The 21,494-nt window shown below is 48.0% G+C and overlaps 1 protein-coding gene across 3 annotated transcripts in view; it reads left to right on the top strand.

Moving 5' to 3' along the window:
* Ocrl (Oculocerebrorenal syndrome of Lowe) overlaps positions 1-21,494 on the top strand; it is a 117,171-nt gene that overhangs the window by 16,885 nt on the left and 78,792 nt on the right. The gene's annotated exons all lie outside the window — the stretch shown is intronic.

The following is a 21,494-nucleotide window of genomic DNA, read 5'->3' on the forward strand; positions in this document are numbered from 1 at the left end:
GGTTTAATGCTCTTATCATGTCCCTTTTATCTTGGTTACAAATATTTTTGTTAATAAAGTTTAGATTTTCTTTATATCTGATGACATAAATAGTATGTGGGAATAATATAATATATTTTTTCTGGGGAGGGGGAACCCCGGCGGCTCCCTGGAGCTATCCAGGCTGATATGCTAATGTCAGACTTTGGCATCAGTCATGTGTATGGAGTTCTGTGGGCCTACCGGGGACCACGAGCCAGAACCTAGCCCCCTCAGAAGAGGCATGAGGAGCAATGGCCTATAGAAACCCCCTGTGTCATTGGAAGCGTTCTATGTCTGCCATCGACTGGGTCAGGCACCCAGAAAGGTAAGCATCCCAAAACAAACCCCTATTCTAGTGAAAATTGCGATGAAAAGCTGAACAAGTGGATAGAACTCCCCAAACAGAAACGGGCAAACGAATATGACGTCACACGTCGCCGCGTTGCTGTCTGTGCAGCTTTCCCCTCCCCAGTAGGGGGAAGGGGGAGCCCCAGACTCTCGGGCCGGCAATCTACCTCTCAGTTCTGAGGCTGATACTATAGGCAATTGTCGTGTGCTCTGGCTCCAGTGGTTGTTTCAGCACTGTGCCTGTGTGTGGTGACTGTCTTCTAGGTGGTGCGTGAGCCAAGAGTGATTCCCTAGGTGCCCAGTAAGTACTGCCCTTGGGGCCACCTTCCACAAGTTCCTTGGGTCCTGCCTCTGCTAGACCATTTACTACTTGGTTTTCGGTTGCCCTTTGTGTGCTTGGGGGGTTCTGTCTCCCTTGTTCGCCTGAGGGCAGGGGGGCAGTTTACACAGTGTACTGTGCAGCTTGTTTTCACCAATCATAGTGGCCGGCTCTGTTCCACTTGGGTATGCTGTCCTCTTGTGGGGTTTTCTTTTTCTTTTTGTTTGCCTGCCTGGTGGGGGAGGGTCTTTCTTGGTTCTTGCCCCCTGTGTACTGAGTACTCTTCTTCTTCCGGTGCTTCACCCTGCTGTTTTTGTCTCCGCTTCGCGTTAGGGTGTGTGCGTCTTTCGCCTCCCGGGTTAGGTCCCTCTTGTTTTCGTCTTTGGGTAGGTAGCTCCGGGGAGCCGACGGGGCACCTCCCAGAAATCCAGTGTTGAATGTAATGAAACTCCATTTTCTGGGCGAGACCCGGAGGCTCCCTGGCAACCCTCCTTCCCCCTGGTCGGCAGTTTTTCGCATGTGTTGATGTTCAGCCTCAGAACTGAGAGGTGGATTGCCGCCGCGGGGGTCTGGGGCTCCCCCTTCCACCTACCGGGGAGGGGGAACTGCGCAGACAGTAGCGCAACGACGTGTAACGTCATACTTGTTTGCCAGTTTCTGTTTGGGGAGTTCTATCCACTTGTTCGGCTTTTCGTAGCAATTTTCACCAGAATAAGGGTTTGTTTTGGGATGCTTACCTTTCTGGGTGCCTGACCTGGTCAATGGCAGACATAGAATGCTTCCAACCACACGTGGGTTTCTATAGACCATTGCTCGTCGTGCCTCTTCTGAGGGGGGCCAGGTTCTGGCTTGTGGTCCCCGGTAGGCCCACAGAACTCCATACACATGACTGATGCCAAAGTCTGACATTAGCATATCAGCCTGGATAGCTCCGGGGAGCCTCAGGCAAATGGCGTTTCATTACATTAAACACTGCTTTTATATTAAGATTGCATTACAAATTATATTACTAAAACGTCTCATATTTTTTGGTATAATAAGTAGGCATTCTATTGTAAAATTAGTATCAAAACAACATTGCAACAAATGGAAAAAGGGATAATAAAGCCTTCTTAAGAATATTTTTTCATAGTACAGTATCCTGTAATTCAGCTTGCTGTACAAGCTCATTTAGCTAATTTTTTTATAATATTTAGAGGTAATGTGGTGAGTAATTTATGCTAATGTATTTCTGGGGGGAGCCCCGTCGGCTCCCCGGAGCTATCCCAGGCTGATATGCTAATGTCAGACTTTGGCATCAGTCATGTGTATGGAGTTCTTAGGCCTACCGGGGACCACGGCCAGAACCGGGCCCCCTCAGAGAGGCAAGGGGAGCAATGGCCTATAGAAGCCCCCGTGTAGTTGGAAGCATTCTATGTCTGCCATCGACCGGAACAGGCACCCAGAAAGGTAAGCGCCCCAAAACAAACCCCTATTCTGGTTAAAATTGCTACCTAAAACCGAACTAGTGGATAGAACTCCCCAACCGAAAACAAGCAAACTAGTGTGACGTCACACACTGCCGCGCCGCTGTCTGCGCAGCTCCCCCCTCCCCGGGAGGGGGAAGGGGAAGCCCCAGACCCCCCGCGCCGGCTACCCACACCTCAGTTCTTGAGGCTGATGCTATAGGCGATGGTCGTGTGCTCTGGCTCCGGTGTCGCTACTGCACTGTGCTTTGAGTGTGGTGTTAGTTTTGTGGGTGCGAGAGCCAGGAGTTATCTTCAGTACTCGGGCTGCATGCGCCTAGGGCTGCCTTCCCTAGGTGCCCTGTAAGTACTGCCCTTGGGGCTTGGGGCCACCTTTCACAGGCTCCTCGGGGTCTGTCTCTGCTGGTCCGTTTTACCTTTCGGTTTTTCGGCCGCCTGTTGGGCTCTTGGGTGTTCTGTTCTCCCTTGTTACCGGCAGGTAAGAGGCAGTTTGCACTGGTAGGGGCGCAGGGTGCTGCTCAGCTTGTAATTCCCGACATCGCGGCCGGCTCTGTTCCTTGGGGTTCGCTGTCCTCTTGCGGGGTTTTGTTTTTCTTTTTGTTTTTGCCTGGTGGGGGGTTCTGTCATTTTATTCAGTTTGTTTTTGCCCTTCCACTGTTCTCCTCGGTGGCGCCCCCTGCTAGGTCCCCGTGAGTGTACACGTCCCTGGGGTTCAGCTTTAGAAGTTTGCTTGGTAGTTTTGGGCGCCGGTTTGCAGCACCCTGCCTGGGACTACCTGAGCGCGAGTCCTCTTAAAGTAAACGCTCAGGACCCTGGGAATCCCCTAGGGGGCGCGTGGGTCCGATGGATGTGACCCCGGAGTCCCCACTCGCTGTGTGCGAGTTTGAGGGTTGCTCGGTCCCCTTGTCTCAGGGTGACCCTCATTGTTTTTGCCTCTGCCACGCTGCCTGATGGGTCGGTGATACTTTCGACCCTGAGTCCTGTGAGTGTTGCTGCTTGCTTGTGCCTCAATTTACCCAATCCTCTGATGATTCTATTCGGGTACAGGCGGCACGTGCGTTGCAGTCTAGGTTTCGTCTGTTGCAACGCGCTCGGTTGGTTGCTTCCCCGGATGCCCCGGGGCTGCCCCGCTTTGCCCTTTCGAGACCCGGACTTGGGGGTGGGGGTCGCTTCGATCCTGGTTCAGTCCGCACCTCCTCGTCCTTCCCCTTCTGTTCGTTCTGGTCCCCCGCCCCTGCTTCCGGCCCCGAAGCGTCTGAGGGTTTCGGGGTCGGAGCAGGGGTTACTTGATCTCGAGACTCGGGCAGCTTCGGGGGTTGCCCCTTCCGGGGGGGTGGCAGAGGCATTAGAGTCTTGTCTCCCGGCCGAAGCTTCAGGGTCTGACCAGTGGGCCCCCCTTCCTCCAGCTTTTCCGGCTGCTCCGTCCTTGTCTTGTGGGGTCGGGGCTTGGGGAGAGGACTCGGCCTCGGGTCCTGTGGTGACGGACCTCGAGGCTGGGGAGGGGCTGACTTGGGGGCCTTGGGCCCCGCTGGACCCCGCCTGGGTTTTTCTTCCCACTGAGCGGGGCTTATTGTTACAAGGAGTGGGGTTTTCTTTCCCCCCCTCTGCGTACGAGTTGGATTTGGTGTCGGCCCCTCCCCGGGTACGGTTCCGTGTTCCCCCGGGTACGTCGGTTCCGTTCTTCCGGAGGTTTTCGGCTTATCGCATCCAACCTGGTGTGGTGCGAGCGGCCTTTGCAGCTTACCTCCTGCGTGACCCGGATTATGCCTCGGAAATGGATCCGTCCACGTTCAGGTTTGGGACTTCGTTCCCTTTCTGGCTCCGTTACAAGGTTCCGGAGTCGTCCTGGCTAGCAGACTGCCCCTTGTTTGGTCTGGATTCCTGGCATTCTTTGTCGTTCCCGCACGCTGGAGTGGCGGGAAGCTTCCACGGTGCTTCAGGTTTTCCTGGAGGGTGAACTTGCGTACCTGAATGAGTGCTTGTTTGCCCCTGCCCTTCCCCGCGATGTGGGCGTTATTCAGCTCCATGTGCAGGTTCCCTCCCTTTCGGCGGCGCTCGTGGCGGAGGACTTGCGCGCTCGGGGCCTTTTGTGTTCGGCCTTGCGGTTCTTTTCCCTCCTGGAGCTGTCTTCGGATTGGCTCGTGGAGGATGTGGGGACGCTTGGGTCAGTCCCGGGGTCCGGCACCTTGTCCTCGGCTGCGCTTTCGTCGGCTGCCTTGTTGAAGCTGTTCACGCCGATTTTGCGGGATGCGGTTTCCCTGTTCTATGCTTCCCGTCTCGCGTGTCGGCAGGCGGTGCTGGGTTCCTCCGTGGAATCTGCTTGGGCTCTGGCTCTTAGGCGTTCTTCACCTTTTTGTCCTCTCCTGTTTGGGGAGTCGGCTGTGGCGCAGTTTACTCAGGCTGCGTCGGCGGCTTGTCGTCCGATGTCGGACTTGTTGGTTTTCCGGGGGTCCCGGGGTGGGTCTTCCCGGAAAGGTCGTGCCAGGGCTCGGGGTTCCTCTCGTCGTGGTAGGCCTCTGGTGTCAGGTTTGGGGTTGGCTCCTCCTGCGGACCCTCCCTCGTCTGATCGGCGCGGTGTTCGCGCTGTGCGGGGTTCTGGGTCTCGTAAGGGTCGCCGGCCCTTTCGCGGTTTGCCCCTTTGATGGGGCGATGGGGGGGCGGCTTGCGCTGTTCGCCCGCGCCTGGTCCCACGATTCGTGGGCCTTTCGGGTCGTGTCTCGCGGCCTGCGGTGGCGTTGGGTGGCCCCTCCCCCCTTTGGGGGGTCGGGGCTGGCAGGGCAGGCTTCTTCCCCTGCGCTCTGTCGAGTCGTCTTGGAGTGGGTACGCTTGGGCGTCGTCGAAACGACGTCGTCCCTCAGATGGGTTTCCCATCTGTTTCCGGTTCCGAAACGGGACTGCGCGGACCTGCGGTTCATTCTGGACTTGTCCCGTCTGAACCCCTGGGTTCATTGCCCCTCCTTTCGGATGACTACGCTGTCTCAGGTTCGGCTCCTCTTGGAGCCGGGAGCTTGGATGGTGTCCCTGGACCTCCGGGACGCTTCTTGGCATGTCCCGATTCATCCGCGGTTCAGGGACTGGCTCGGTTTTGTAGTGGGGCGTCTGAGTTACCGCTTTCGTTGTCTCCCGTTCGGGTTGAACCTGGCACCTCGCGTGTTCACACGCCTTACACGGGTTGTGGTGGCTCGTTTGCGTCTCCTAGGTGTTCGGGTGTTGGCCTACCTCGACGACTGGCTGGTTTGGGCTCCCAGCCAGTCAGCTTGCTTGCTAGCCAGGGTTTTGGTTCTTTCCCAGCTCGCCGGGTTCGGGTTCTTGGTGAACTGGAGGAAGTCCCATCTGGTTCCCTCTCAGGTTCGGACTTGGCTGAGTCTCGTGTGGGACTCTCGAACCGCCTCCTTGTCTCTCCCTCCGGAGTCTCTCCTGCGGCTGCGGTCCCGCCTTCGTCTGTTTCTGGAGGGCCTTCGGGTCACCCGGCGGTTGCTCGAGGGGCTGTGCGGGAGCCTGAACTTCGCGATGGTGGTCTACCCGCCGGGTCGGGTTTGGCTTCGACGGCTGTTCTGGTTCCTTCGGGGTTCCCCCTTCCGCCTCTCTCGCGATCGCAGAGTTCAACCCCCGGGGGACTTGCGTCGGTTGCTGCGTCACCGGCTTCCTCTTCGGGTTTTTCGGGGTTCAGTGCCTTGGCACCTACCCGAGCCCTCGCTCGATGTGTACACGGATGCGTCGTCTCTCGGCTGGGGTTTTGTGACCAGTGCTCACCAGGCCGGCCAGGGGCGTTGGGATCCGTCCTTCCGTCGAGCTCACAGTACGGTGCGGGAGTTCGCGGCAGTGTGGTTTGCTCTGGGGAGGATTCGGGTGGCCCGCGGATCGACGATTCGGCTCCATTCGGACTGCTCTCCGGTGGTTCATTGCCTGAACCGCGGGGGTTCGATGCGGTCCTTGTCTCTTTGGGGTTGGTCGCTTCGGGTGACTCGTCTGCTGAGTTCTCGGGGTTTGGCTCTCCTGGCGGTTCACGTACGGGGCGTGTCCAACGTCTTGGCCGACGCCCTGTCTCGCTTCGTTCCCCTCTCCACGGAGTGGACGGTCGACGACGAGTCCTTCCGTTGGCTTTGCCAGACGTTCGGGCGCCCCGAGGTGGACCTCTTCGCGTCGGCGTGGTCGCGGCGTCTTCCAGTTTATAAGGCGCCCTTCCCCGATTGCGAGGCCGTCGGGGTCGATGCCTTTCGGCTCGACTGGTCGAGGTGGGGGTTCCTGTACCTCTTTCCCCCGGTTCGGCTGTTGCTCCAGGTCCTGACTCGCTTAGAGACTTACCGGGGAAGAGTTGTCCTTCTGGCCCCTTGGTGGCCGGCCCAGCCTTGGTTTCAGGCGCTGGTTGCTCGGTGTCCGAACCCGAGGGTTTTCCTGCGGCTCCGCCTCTTTCAGCAGATCGGGCCGGTACGTCACGTAGCTGGTTCGATCTTCTCCTCGAGTCTTCGCGTATGTTTTTTTTTGACTCGAGTCTATCATCATCTCTATGATGATAGGTGGCCTCCTTGTTGGTGTCCCACCTGAGGGCTTCTTCTCGGCGGCAGTATGAAGTTTCCTGGCGGTCCTTCCGTTTCTTTTTGCGTCTTCGTCGTCTTAGCTCCTTGTCTGTTCGGGTGGTCTTGTCCTTCCTCTCGTGGTTGTTTCAGGACCGTCATCTTATGCCTAACACTGTCGCTTCGTATCGTGCGGCGCTGGCGGAGCCGCTTCAGCTTGCTTTCGGTATCGATGTTATGTCTGCGCCGTTTCGCAAGCTGTCTCGTGCATTGTTTCACCTCCGGCCTGCTCATGCGTCGCCTGAGCCGTCCTGGTCTTTGGACAGAGTGCTCGCTTTCCTTTCATCTCCTCGTTTCGTTGTGGCCCCTTCGGTCCAGGATTGTTTTTCCAAGGCACTTTTCTTGTTGGCTTTGGCCTCTGGGGGTCGGGTAGGGGAGCTTCATGCTCTCCTCCGGCGCAGGGGTTTCTGCTCTTTTGGTCGTGGTGATAGTTTTGTTCGTTTGCAGCCGTCTCCTTCTTTTCTGGCGAAGAATGAGACTGCTGCGTTCCGGAGGGGTCCATGGGTGGTTGGTGCTTGGTTGGTCAGGCCGGGGGTGCATCATGTTTTGTGTCCGGTTGCGGCGCTTCGCCGTTATTTGCGCGCCACAGCTTCTGTGTCCGGGGACGCGCTGTGGGTTGATCCGGTTTCCCTTCTTCCCTGTTCGCGGGTTCGGGTCTCTCAGGTCGTCCGCAGGGTTATTAGGTCCAGCCAGCCTGCGGTCTATCCCCGTGCCCATGACGTTCGTAAGTTCGCGGCTCTTGCTGCCGTCTTTGGGAATATGTCTTGGTCTGATATTCGGGCGCGGGGATTTTGGCGGTCGAACAGGGTCCTGGCTGCTCGTTACCTTGTGAATGTCCCTGGGCCTCGTCGGGCCTGTGCTGCTTTGGGTCGGCGGTTGCAGCCAGTTGTCTCGGCTTCGAGTTGAGGGGTGAGCGACGACCGCCTCCCGGGTAAGTCCCTCTTTTTCTGTCTGTGGGTAGTTAGCTCCGGGGAGCCGACGGGGTTCCCCCCAGAAAACCAGCGTTGAATGTAATGAAACGCCATTTTCTGGGTGAGTCCCGGAGGCTCCCTGGCATCCCTCCCTCCCTCCGGTCGGCGGTTTTTCGCGTTTTTTGACATCCAGCCTCAAGAACTGAGGTGTGGGTAGCCGGCGCGGGGGGTCTGGGGCTCCCCCTTCCCCCTCCCGGGGAGGGGGGAGCTGCGCAGACAGCGGCGCGGCAGTGTGTGACGTCACACTAGTTTGCTTGTTTTCGGTTGGGGAGTTCTATCCACTAGTTCGGTTTTAGGTAGCAATTTTAACCAGAATAGGGGTTTGTTTTGGGGCGCTTACCTTTCTGGGTGCCTGTTCCGGTCGATGGCAGACATAGAATGCTTCCAACTACACGGGGGCTTCTATAGGCCATTGCTCCCCTTGCCTCTCTGAGGGGGCCCGGTTCTGGCCGTGGTCCCCGGTAGGCCTAAGAACTCCATACACATGACTGATGCCAAAGTCTGACATTAGCATATCAGCCTGGGATAGCTCCAGGGAGCCTCCGGGACTCACCCAGAAAATGGCGTTTCATTACATTCAACGCTGGTTTTTTGGGAAGGCCCTCTCAGTATCTTCCCAAGCTAAGCATTGGTCCACCCATGCCTCTGGGAAATGCACTAGATTTATGAGACCCACTCTTGCCTACCGGGAGACAGGACCATAGTCTGGCACTCTTTGTGAAGCGAAAAAACTTGGGGATTAGAGATCAATCCAAAGCAGATAAAAATTACCACCAGAAATAATTGAAACAAAACAAGCAAATGCTTGAAGAAAATTAAGATGGCTTGTGCCTTTTCCCACCAGGTGTTTAAGTTTAGGATACTGGGTTGGTTCAGCTGAAATACTTGCTTCATGCCTAGCATACCTGCCTGTTTACCTGACAGTCCGAGAAGATCATTTCCTTTGTTTGTAAAAATTTTATCAGTATTTAGTTTTCAAGCAGGTTGTTAATGTTCTCCTGTCTGACCCTGGATCTTACACTGCAGTTTCCAGTTTTCAGGATTTATTTTGGTGTTTTATGAGACCATGGGTTGCAGTACAGGTTTTTCAGACACCTGTCTTCAGCAAGAAACACTGTTACAACATGGGCAGTCTTGGTGCTTGCTGCTTGGTGAGTTTTTGTGCAGAGTTCATGGTTTTCTGGGGAAGACACTTGTGCCTCTCTAAAGCCACTATATGCTGAGATGATACCATATACTAGGCTGTATCACCCATGGAGTTCTATAAGCCTATTGGGGACCAGTGCCAGAACCTGGCCTACTTGCAGAAGTGCAGGGAGCGGTTTCATTTAATTTTGCCACCTCGCCAGGGAAGGCAACCATTAAGTCAATGAGTCAAAAACAAACCATTGCTGGGTTCAAAAGAGACTGAAGCCTTGTAACCCAGTGAAAGAACTCCCCAACTATGTAAACAAACCATCAAATTTTCTCAGAACTAGCATGAGCTCATTCCCCCCACTCATTTGGAGGGAGGAAAATGTAGCTCTCTGCCAGCCAGGTCCCCAGCTTTCAGTTCTATAACTGATATAGTGGGTACCAGATCGCCTCTCTTCTGTGCTGGCTCCGGTGTTCTGCTTGTAAAGCTAAATGGTGGCACTTTTCCTTAGTGCATTTCATGTACACCTTGGTCTAGCATGAGCAAAGTTTTGAATGTTTGGAGCTGCATGTGCACAGGGTTACCTTCTTACAGGGTTACCTTGTGTGCTCTTGCTCTTGCATTTCCAGGGTTATCTTACCTGCAGTGTTCATGAGTATCTCCCTTAGAAGTCCTCCTAGCTGGTGGTGGCCCTTGCCCAGGGTAGGTCATGTGTCTTGGGACTTTCCTGTCATCACTCGGGTTAGGAGTGACTTTGACTGGTGCTCCACACTAGTGGTTCATGTGCTTCTTTTGGTGCACTGAGGTTGGCCTTCACAGCCACATTTCCCAGGCTGTGCCAGCTTTCTTTTAGGTCCAGTGTAGCAATCCCAGTGCCTCCCATCACCTTTTCACCTCTGCCTCACCGGCTTCCTCTCCGGGTTTATCAGGGTTAGTGCCATGGCGCCTTCCTCTTCCTTCACTCGATGTGCTCATGGATGTCTTGTCTCGGGTTGGGGCTTTTTGACCAGTGCTTACCAGTCCGGCCAGGGGCATTCAGGACTGTCCTTACATTGGCCTCACAGACGGTGCTGGAGTTTGCGGCAGTGTGGCAGGTGTTGCAATGGATTCAACTTCCTCAGGGCTTGGTGATTCGGCTCCATTCAGACTGCATCCCTATGGTTCATTGATTCAATTGGAGGAGTTTGTGTGTCTTCTGTCCATAGCTCTTTGGGTCGGGTCACTTCAAGTAGCTCTGCTGAGTTCTCAGGGTTTAGTTCTCCATGCCGTTCAAATTCAGGGAGTGTCCAACGTCCACCAAAATGCCATGCCCTGGTGGGCATTTTGTTCATTTGCCCCTCTCATCTATATGTTTATATAGATATCCATCTATTTGCCAAATTCTGGTCCTGGTTTCCAGCAGGTCTTTGAAAGTCTAGGGGCCTGTTGAAGATTGGGAGACCCTATAATACTAGTGTCTAAGCTAAGGGAAGCTACCTAGATTGCCTAGAAAAGGGGTTTCATTACATATCATGCTTAGTTTTTTATTTTGTAGTTATTGTCCTTATTCTCTCTTATGTTAGGTAATAGAGTAGGTCAAAATATTTTCTCTATAGTGGTTTGACCATCTGGAGTGTGTGCGACTTATGGTAGACTTGAATTGAAAATATACAACAGTGAAGTGAATGGATTAAATTGATGGGTTGGCAAACTAAGTGTCGCATAGAAAGGATAGGTGGATAGCTTATGGAGTAGGATTTGTCTGGCATGTTGTGTACAAAACATACGAAAAGATCATGTTTGCTCGGAGTACATGTAAGCTTTTCTGTTATTTGTAGGAGAGTTCCTTGAGGAAACCAAACCTCAGAAAGAGGTTCAGGTAAATAGACCATCCTGTCCTCCTAATAGAATGTTGCATTTTGACATGTACTCTAGCCATGGCTAAAAATTGTCGTACTAGAAAATGGTAGCGGCTCGCGAAATTGATATATGGTCCCGTTTTCTATTTTGGGCCCTCTGGTAGGTTAGGATAAGTGCACTTTAGTATGACAGTTTCTCAACGTTGGGAAACCTTAGGAGGATGGGCTGATGAGACATAGATGTGATATATGCTTACTAATGGGGCATTCTTTTCAGACATTTATGTTATTGAGTGAAAGCAAGTAATGACTGCTTCATATATATTTATATGATGACCAAACAGTCATATGAAATTCTTTTTCGGATATTAGATAGATGGATGGATAGGTAGGTCGGTAGATAGGAAGTAAGTATGTAAGTAAGTAAATAAGTAATTAAGTAAGTAGTGAATATGAACATAATGCTTATGACATTAATCACTAAAGCTGAGGAAATTACTTATTTTGCTGGTAATACGCATTGTACATTCGAACTGACCAATAATTCATACAATTATGCATTGGTTTGACTTTCAATAATGACTGCCACATTTATTGAAGATAAGGTACATATTGTAGTTATTTCTTTCCCTATTCCTGTTATAACTTCATTGTCGTCTTGATCTTTCATGTCTGAATATGTTTTTGTTTTATAAGTACAATACTGGTAATTGATATTATAGCCAGTTCTTGTGACATAGCTATTATATATATTCTTCCTAGCAGGCAATTTGGTAATCCTCTTCACACCATAAATTAGTGCAAAGGCCTCAACTCTTTTTTCTATGTTTCTTTAAAATAATATGAGTCAAATTTTCTTTGTAGGAAGTCAATCAGGAAAACACCATTCTAACCAAATGTGTAATATATTTTTTGGTGGTTTGTTTAATTAAAAAGGGCTTCTTTGACATAAATATAGTAGAGTGCATTCTGTGATATTGCATAATTTGATTTATGGTAAAAAATAATTCAGAAACTCTGCATTAACATTTTGTCTTAAAATAGAAAATGGTTTCTGTGACAGGAGCTTGATTAAGGAAACATTGGTCGCAATTTTAGCAAGTTACAGGCACTCAAAAAATTGCTTGCAGGATTTGAAGGCCGTCATGACCTGTTACATGTGGCAGTGGTGCCGTCAGGATGTCATGACCTGTTACATGTGGCAGTGGTGCCATCAGGATGTCTTGACCTGTTACATGTGACAGTGGTGCCGTCAGGATGTCATGACTGTTACATGTGGCAGTGGTGCCATCAGGATGTCATGACCTGTTACATGTGACAGTGGTGCCGTCAGGATGTCATGACCTGTTACATGTGGCAGTGGTGCCGTCAGGATGTCATGACCTGTTACATGTGGCAGTGGTGCCATCAGGATGTCATGACTGTTACGTGTGGCAGTGGTGCCATCAGGATGTCATGACCTGTTACTTGTGGCAGTGGTGCCATCAGGATGTCATGACTGTTACATGTGACAGTGGTGCCGTCAGGATGTCATGACCTGTTACATGTGGCAGTGGTGCCGTCAGGATGTCATGACTGTTACATGTGGCAGTGGTGCCGTCAGGATGTGATGACCTGTTACGTGTGGCAGTGGTGCCGTCAGGATGTCATGACCTGTTACATGTGGCAGTGGTGCCGTCAGGATGTGATGACCTGTTACATGTGGCAGTGGTGCCGTCATGATGTCATGACTGTTACATGTAGCAGTGGTGCCGTCATGATGTCATGACTGTTACATGTGGCAGTGGTGCCGTCAGGATGTCATGACCTGTTACGTGTGGCAGTGGTGCCATCAGGATGTCATGACCTTTCTTACTTGAAAGGTCATGACATCTTACTTTCACTTTCTCATGAAAGTGAAAGTTATACTTTCATTGATCATTACGACTATTACGTGTGGCAGTAATATCTTTGTAGATCATTTCATAGTAGTTGGGATTTTTTTTTAATGATAATCCTTTGTTTGCTTATATTTTAACAAATTCCTAGCATATTAAAAAAAAAAAAATTGTCCCCAGGGTATAGGTATATATATTGAACTTTCATTCAATTTGTATGTTGTATTAATATTTAACTGTTATTTCTATTTGCTATAGACAAACAAGATGTTAAAATGCATATTTAGAAGTTTGATTTTGTCCCATGGTAAAACATTTTGGCCCAAAGAAGGAATATCAATTGTTTGGGAAATCTATTACGCCTCTTTGAATCATCTTTATATAAATTTTAAAAACTTCTTATATTTTCATGCCTTTTGGAATTCTCAAACAATTATTTGGGGTAAGTTGGGATAGTGAAGATAATAATAGTGGTCATTGATGATGGACAGTGCACTCCTCTTCGGTAATTTGCATCAATATTTTCTGAATGCCCATGTAGATGCAGTATAATAAATGTTTTCCTGTCTTATTCTTTAGAACTGGGTCTATTGTAGTTCTTACACAAGATCCACGAATTACGAATTACCTTCATAATACAGTATAAATAACACATGATAAACCATGTAAGTCATTATTTTGGTTGGATGGACACTTTAACAGGGAATTCAAACATGACATTTAGTCCTGCATAATTCAATTGAAGCACCCATTATCATTATGGCCAAAATTTAAACCCTTTTGTCATTATTTCTAGAAGTTATAGGTTGGAAATTGCCATTACCTTCTAATAATGTTGTAGTGCATTATCTGGCCATACGTATTAAAAATTTACAGACTATCTACAAGCTACTTAAAGCTAGAAAAATCATTCCTTTTCGACATTTTAAGTTTTTCGGAAGGTCCTTTACAGGGCAGTCTCAACTATATAGTGTTTTTGACATTTTCTTTGAGAAGAGGAGAGGGTTACCGTATTACCTGAAGGGAAAATTAAATATAATTGAAGGAAGTTTATTGTAATCTAAGCATATCATGGTATGAGTAACATTTATATTGGAAGTTACTTAGCAAGAAGGTAAAGAATAACTAGCAAATGAAACCTTGAGTCGAGTCTATTATAGCAGCTAGATTAGTGCATACGTACTCCATGTTGAGTTAATGTATACTTATTCCATGTTGGGTTAGTGCATACTTATTCCATGTTGGGTTAGTGCATACTTATTCCATGTTGGGTTAGTGCATACTTATTCCATGTTGGGTTAGTGCATACTTAATCCAAGGTGGATTGGTACATACTTAGCCCATGATGAATTATTTTGTGATTCACCTATGTTGGATTAGTTCGTACTTAACCCATGTTGACTGCATGCATATGTGGCTGTCATCACAACAGTTTAATCAAATAACTTGAAGTATTTTTCATTATGGTGGTCAGTTGTTTCAGTATAATTATAATTAGCATTTCATATTTAAGAAGCCTAATGAAAATGCCATTCCAGGTGTTTGTACAGTGAAGTGCAGTTGTCATCATGATGGACTGGTTGCATCATACTGACAGTTGTCCTCATGATGGACTGGTTGCATCATACTGACAGTTGTCCTCATGATGGACTGGTTGCATCTTACTGACAGTTGTCCTCATGATGGACTGGTTGCATCTTACTGACAGTTGTCCTCATGATGGACTGGTTGCATCATACTGACAGTTGTCCTCATGATGGACTGGTTGCATCATACTGACAGTTGTCCTCATGATGGACTGGTTGCATCTTATTGACAGTTGTCCTCATGATGGACTGGTTGCATCATACTGACAGTTGTCCTCATGATGGACTGGTTGCATCTTACTGACAGTTGTCATCATGATGGACTGGTTGCATCTTACTGACAGTTGTCCTCATGATGGACTGGTTGCATCTTACTGACAGTTGTCCTCATGATGGACTGGTTGCATCATACTGACAGTTGTCCTCATGATGGACTGGTTGCATCATACTGACAGTTGTCCTCATGATGGACTGGTTGCATCATACTGACAGTTGTCCTCATGATGGACTGGTTGCATCTTACTGACAGTTGTCCTCATGATGGACTGGTTGCATCTTACTGACAGTTGTCCTCATGATGGACTGGTTGCATCATACTGACAGTTGTCCTCATGATGGACTGGTTGCATCATACTGACAGTTGTCCTCATGATGGACTGGTTGCATCTTACTGACAGTTGTCCTCATGATGGACTGGTTGCATCTTACTGACAGTTGTCCTCATGATGGACTGGTTGCATCATACTGACAGTTGTCCTCATGATGGACTGGTTGCATCATACTGACAGTTGTCCTCATGATGGACTGGTTGCATCATACTGACAGTTGTCCTCATGATGGACTGGTTGCATCTTACTGACAGTTGTCCTCATGATGGACTGGTTGCATCATACTGACAGTTGTCCTCATGATGGACTGGTTGCATCATACTGACAGTTGTCCTCATGATGGACTGGTTGCATCATACTGACAGTTGTCCTCATGATGGACTGGTTGCATCATACTGACAGTTGTCCTCATGATGGACTGGTTGCATCATACTGACAGTTGTCCTCATGATGGACTGGTTGCATCATACTGACAGTTGTCCTCATGATGGACTGGTTGCATCATACTGACAGTTGTCCTCATGATGGACTGGTTGCATCATACTGACAGTTGTCCTCATGATGGACTGGTTGCATCATACTGACAGTTGTCTTCATGATGGACTGGTTGCATCATACTGACAGTTGTCCTCATGATGGACTGGTTGCATCATACTGACAGTTGTCCTCATGATGGACTGGTTGCATCATACTGACAGTTGTCCTCATGATGGACTGGTTGCATCATACTGACAGTTGTCCTCATGATGGACTGGTTGCATCATACTGACAGTTGTCCTCATGATGGACTTGCTCTATTATATTGATAATTGGCTAACTGTAAACTCACCCTGAAATCCTTAAATTATTCACTCTACAATCAGACTACTGTACTTAACCACCGTACTGCACCGCCTCAAAATATGACAGACCCGTGGTGCGCTGATAATAAATTCTTTGCCAAAAAATTATTTTTCCTTCCAAAAGTGTTAAATAGCCTCCCTTGATCACATATATGTTGAAAATGTTGCGCAAATGTACTTAATTTTGCTAAGGTGGTGTCCAAAAAATGGCGTGTAACGTCACGCCTCGGTCATTGCCTGTGCCGTAGACTGGCGGAGGCAGTCGCGCACCAGATTCAACAAGTGCGAGTTGCTACAAATAATTTTTATGTTCATTTTCCCGCACAATTACAAATGCATTTCTTTTGTTTTTTCTGGCTAATCCTATGTACAGTATATTGAACAGATTTACAATATTCGGTCAGTAGAACATCTGCGCTGTTCAAAGAACCTGTGTTACATGTATCACAAATGTGCCCACAAACATTGTTCATATTTTCTATATTACATGTTCAATTTTTTACATTTATAACTTATTTACATACTGTACACTATCATAGACTATATACAACACTCACTCACATACAACACTTCAATACACCTAGAACTGCATGAGTGTGTGATAATCACGGAAGCAGTCAACGGAGCACAAGGGAACTTTGCACTCAACGCACCAAGTGCAGATGGATCTTCGCTTCTGTTCCCTACGTTGCGTGTTCTTACAAACACTGCAGGAATGTTTACCCTTTTCACATGTGCCTGTGCTTGGCATATAACCAACCTTGTGTACAGTCATATAATCTTTACTCCTGAGTCTGTCAGGAACTGTGTGAGGCATTGTTGCTGGCATCCCAATCATCACAACACTGCCTTCCACCCTATATTTCACGAGTAGTTGTGACACTTCCGCAACACTAAATGTACGGATTGGTGGTCTCTCTCCAGATTTCACGAGATACATGTTGAAATAGTTCAGCACTGTAACGTTAACGAGGTGGAAAAACAATTTCTTGGTCCACTTCACAGATTTTTGCACATACTCGACGGCACCAACCATCATGTCACATTTATCTTCTAAACTCATATTTACATTGTAGTCAATGACACAATCAGGTTTATATATTGTCAACCTTGTTGCAAAGTTCACTTTACTACTGTCTAACATGGCACTGGTGTGAATAGTTGTCAACATATTCATCTCGTGTCTGGCCTTCCAACGCACAGATAACATTTTATCACACTTTCTCAGCTAGCATTCACCCACTGCAATGCCAATGCCAAGCATTGGCATTTCCCAATGTGCCAATGTGTACCAGCACAATTTCTTGTGCCGGTACAAAATAGTTATGGAACTTTCCTCTCAATTCACAAAATATCTTCCACACTTTCCACAGTCTGCCATGTCTGTCTTCATTATCATTGTTCTCAAAGTGCAGGCACCTGAGAACCAGCAAGAACCTATCATGTGACATGTACCTGTTGAACACGGGGGATGTAACAAGGCTGTCTTTGCTCCAATAATCCTGGATCATGTGTTTATCTGCACCACTCATCATCATGCACAATGCTAAAAACACATACATTTCTTCAATAGTCTTTCCAACATGTCAGGTAAAATTCGAGTCAATGAGATCCAGAATATATCAGTTTGTCTCTGCAACGAGATGATCCATGAATGGCAGATAGAAATATGCCAAAAAATAATAAATTTCGGCCATATCATCACCAGTATTGGTGATTAAGGGTGTCACACCAACATCGGTATCATCAAATGCAGAAATTTGTGGGACAAAATTGTCACAATGCTCCCACACAAGTACACCCGTGTTTTTGGTTTTGGTGCCAACACCACTGACAACACCAGCACAGGCACCAACACCACGGCTCCCTTTGTCTTGTGCTAGAGCTGCGTATGGGTATGCCAGGAGATGAGGCTGTTCTGCGTAGTATAGGCCTACCTCGAGCACCTGATGTCGAGGGCTCACTGTCGTCATTGTCCTCAAGCCACGTGACACGCTGGCACTTGCCTAGGCGAGGTGCTAGGGCAGCAAAACCCTGCCTAGTAACACCATAGCCGCTTGCACTCAGTTCATCAACACTGCTTGTCTCTGAGCCTATGTCTCTGAGCCTATGTCACTGAACCCAGAAAATGACTCATCACCTATACTATTGCTCAGAAGACTCACATCTGATGACACGGATGGTGATGGTAACACCAGTGGTGTTGACCCAGGGCAGCGTGGGACGCTGGGCGAGGCGCATGTACTGTACATACAGTACTCGACATCCTCCACCTCATTGTCCCCATCACTCGTGTCAGACGCCTGTGTTAGGTCTTTATCTGGACTATAGTCTAAATAGTCAGTAGTCGGTCCCTCATCAAACAATATGTCCTGTATTTCGGCCTCTGAGAGTCATTTTTTAAGTCTGCGGCTGACGTGGTCCGGGAGCTCATAGATGATGCGTCAGACGTGATTGCTACCATGATACATGGACGTGGTGCATGCTAGGATTTTTTTTCAAAATGGCGGACAGTCACTGGAGGCTTCAGGCATTCATTTCGTACCCAGGTCACTGTGTGCAAGTTTTGAATCCTACGCTATACCTATGATTGCCCTGAGGCGCTCCGCACACCCCCGATCTAGCGCCTCAAGGCACTCTGCGCAGTGCGGTGGTTAATGCAAATCACATTTTTTCTTTTGACTGTCACATTGTTTATCAAAGTTTTGCTATATTTTGCTTGTTTTACTCCAAGTTTTCATTAATTAAGCCTCTATAAAGCAAGACGACATTGAATTGTTCAAGCAGGTTTTATGATATATCACAAAACTGGTGTAATACAGTAAAGTATAACACTATAGTACATTACTGTCATGTAGCCTTGATCAAAATTGTTTGCAGCACGTAAATGCACAATACTTACTTCTTAATGGTCTCTATATTGGTAAGATTTTAGGTACTGTACTCTGTTTAACCTTGTAAGTTTCTGAAAAGATGATAAAAGGCTAATTAATTTTATTAGAAGGTACTGTATATTGATACTCAGACATAATCTAAAAATCTTTCTATTGGTAAACCATTTGAGTTTGTAAATACTGTACTGTATTTGAATGTTTTCTTTAGATTCAGTTGTAAGGGCAATGTGGGTATTACATCATGGCAGGAACAAACATTCTTAATGTCTTAATTTGATGATAGTTTGGTTTAATTATTAATATTCTGTGCAAGTACAGTAATGTGTATTTATAGGGCTTAGGCATTTTTCTTTTTAAAGACGTACCAACAGTTTGGTATTCTATTAAGAAATAGTGAAAATTAATAAAAAGTAAATTACACAAACTGGTTCATTTTTGCATTGGATTAAATTTTAGAAATTATGTATGTCTAAATGTTCTATTTCTCTATGCAAATGTATAAGCTGGATAATACTGTACTATAAACTAAATTATCCAAATTCTGCAACATAACTTTTTGAGATTCAAGAACTCGGTCTCTTAGTAAATGTTCCTGCTCTTCCACGGACATAATGAGGTACCAGCCTGGGCACTGCGGTCTTCTTGTCTCTGATGCAGTTAGGTATTTTTTTTAAGTCATTCCCACTGTGTCATTAATTGGGAAAGGGAGACTCAAGAATTCTCAATCTAGCATGGAATGATCATCAGAAATTTCAGAGTGCTATATGACAAAGAATGCTGGAAAGACAGGACACCACGAGCGTAGCTCTCATCCTGTAGCTACACTTAGATAATTACACTTAGGTAAATAGAAAGCTCATTCAACTACAATCAAAAAACCTCAGTATTGGAGGTATTATTGGAGTATTGGAGTAATGGAGTAATGGAGGCTTGGAGTGGAGTTACCTCACTCCAAGTAATATTTAGCCTCAAAGAGACTACCAAATATTGCTCTGCTAAACTGCTAGTTAGTTTCCTGGCAGCAGCCTCAACCTACAACTAAGTGTCACCACCATCATTATAAAGGAGATATTTGGGGGTGTGACCTCACTCTTTTTTTTTTTAAGGCTCTTCCTTGTAAAGTTTCCTGATTTGCGTGGGACCAGTTTTTAAGTTAAACTTTGAGTGTTCATTCTGAAGTTATTATGCTTTCATGTGGCGTGGGCCTGTGATATTCTGTGGATGCCTGAGCGTGCATTTAAACAGTATTCCATTACAGGGTCTCCATACATTCTTTGTGTTGCTTTGTTTTTCCTTATCTTGAGTTAACCGGGACGTTGGCAGCAGTTTCTTAGGGCTTTGTTGCGGGCTAAAGTGATTAATGCTGCAACCCAGACTTTGGCAGTTCCTTAGGGCTTTGTTGTGGGCAGTGGTGATTAGTGCTACACACTCATTTTGACATTTTGGGTTTGATCAATTAATATGTCATCACTACCTGAATTTCCATGCTATGCACACATTGCTGGGATCACTAGGTTGCCATGTTACAGCTATGGGCATTCATGATTTGTTCATCACGTGTGTTTTGATTAATGGTATTATATGAATTTTTTATGAGTTTTCTGTGGAGAGCCCCTTCGGCTCCCCGGAGCTATAGCGGGCTGATGTGTATATATTAGACCATGGCAACAGTCAATCGATGGAGTTCTAGGCCTACCGGGGACCACAAGCCACAAGTGCAGTACTTACAGGGCACCTAGGGAAGGTGACCCTAGGCACATGCAGCCCCAGTACTACTTGAATTACTCCTTGCTCGCACACCACCACAAGGCACAGCACTGCTCTAGGAATGGAGCCAGTGTCAGTCGATCACCACCATCCAACACAACAGCCTCAGAACTGGGGTTGGGTAGCCGGCGCGGAAGGTCTGGGGCTCCCCTTTCTCCTCCCGGGGCTGCCTGCCTGCCTCCCTCGGAGAGGCACAAGGAACAATGGCCTATAGATACCCCCATGTGGTTGGAAGCAGTCTATGTCTGCCATCTACTAGGCCAGGCACCCAGTAAAGTAGAAATACCAAAACAAACTACAGGTGGTTAAAAATTGCAAACCGGAAGTTGAACGAGCAGGCAGAACTCCCCAATCAGAAAACGAGCAAACAAGCATGACGTAACTACAGCCGCTGTGCCACTGTTTGTGCAGATTCCCTCTCCCCGGGAGGGGGGAAGGGGGAGCCCCAGACCTCCCGTGCTAGCTACTCAACCCCAGTTCTAAGACTGTTGTGTTGGGTGGTGGTGGTCGATTGACACTGGTGCCAATCCTAGAACAGTGCTGTGCCTTGTGGTGTTGTGTTGTGGTGTGGTGGTGTGCGAACCAGGAGTAATTCAAGAAGTACTGGGATTGCATGCACCTAAGGTCACCTTTTCTAGGTGCCTTGTAAGTACTGCCCTTGCAGTTTATGGTTATCTTCCATAAGCCGTTTAGGAATTACTGTACCTCCGCAGGGTTCTTTTGCTGCTCGGTGATTGCCCGTCCTTGGGTTCAGCTGGGGTTGTTCTTGCATTTGTTTGACCTTAGGTAGGAGGTAGCATCACTGACTGGGGAGCAAGGTACTGTGCAGCTTTCTGATATATGCATAGCGGCCGGTTCTGTTCCCCTGGGTTTTTCTCTTCTTTTGGTTCATTGTGGTTCATTGTCTGAACTGCGGGGGTTTGGTATGGTCGCTTTGGGTAACTTGATCTTGGGGTTTGGCTCTCCTGGCGGTTCATGTCCAGGGAGTGTCCAACGTTACTGGCGGACAGTCACGTTTTATTCCCCTGTCCATGGAGTGGACGGTCGATGCTGACTCGTTCCATTGGCTCTGCCAGACGTTCGGGCACTCGGACGTGGACCTCTTTGTGTTGGCTTGATCAAGGCATCTTCCGGTATATGTGGCACCCTTCCCTGACTGCGAGGCCTTCAGGGTCAATGCCTCTCGACTGAACTGTCGAGGTGGAGTTACTTGTACCTCTTCCAACTGGTTCGGTTGTTGCTCCAAGT

This window comes from Procambarus clarkii, chromosome 37 (assembly GCF_040958095.1).
Source record: "Procambarus clarkii isolate CNS0578487 chromosome 37, FALCON_Pclarkii_2.0, whole genome shotgun sequence".
Taxonomy (NCBI): Eukaryota; Metazoa; Arthropoda; class Malacostraca; order Decapoda; family Cambaridae; genus Procambarus; species Procambarus clarkii.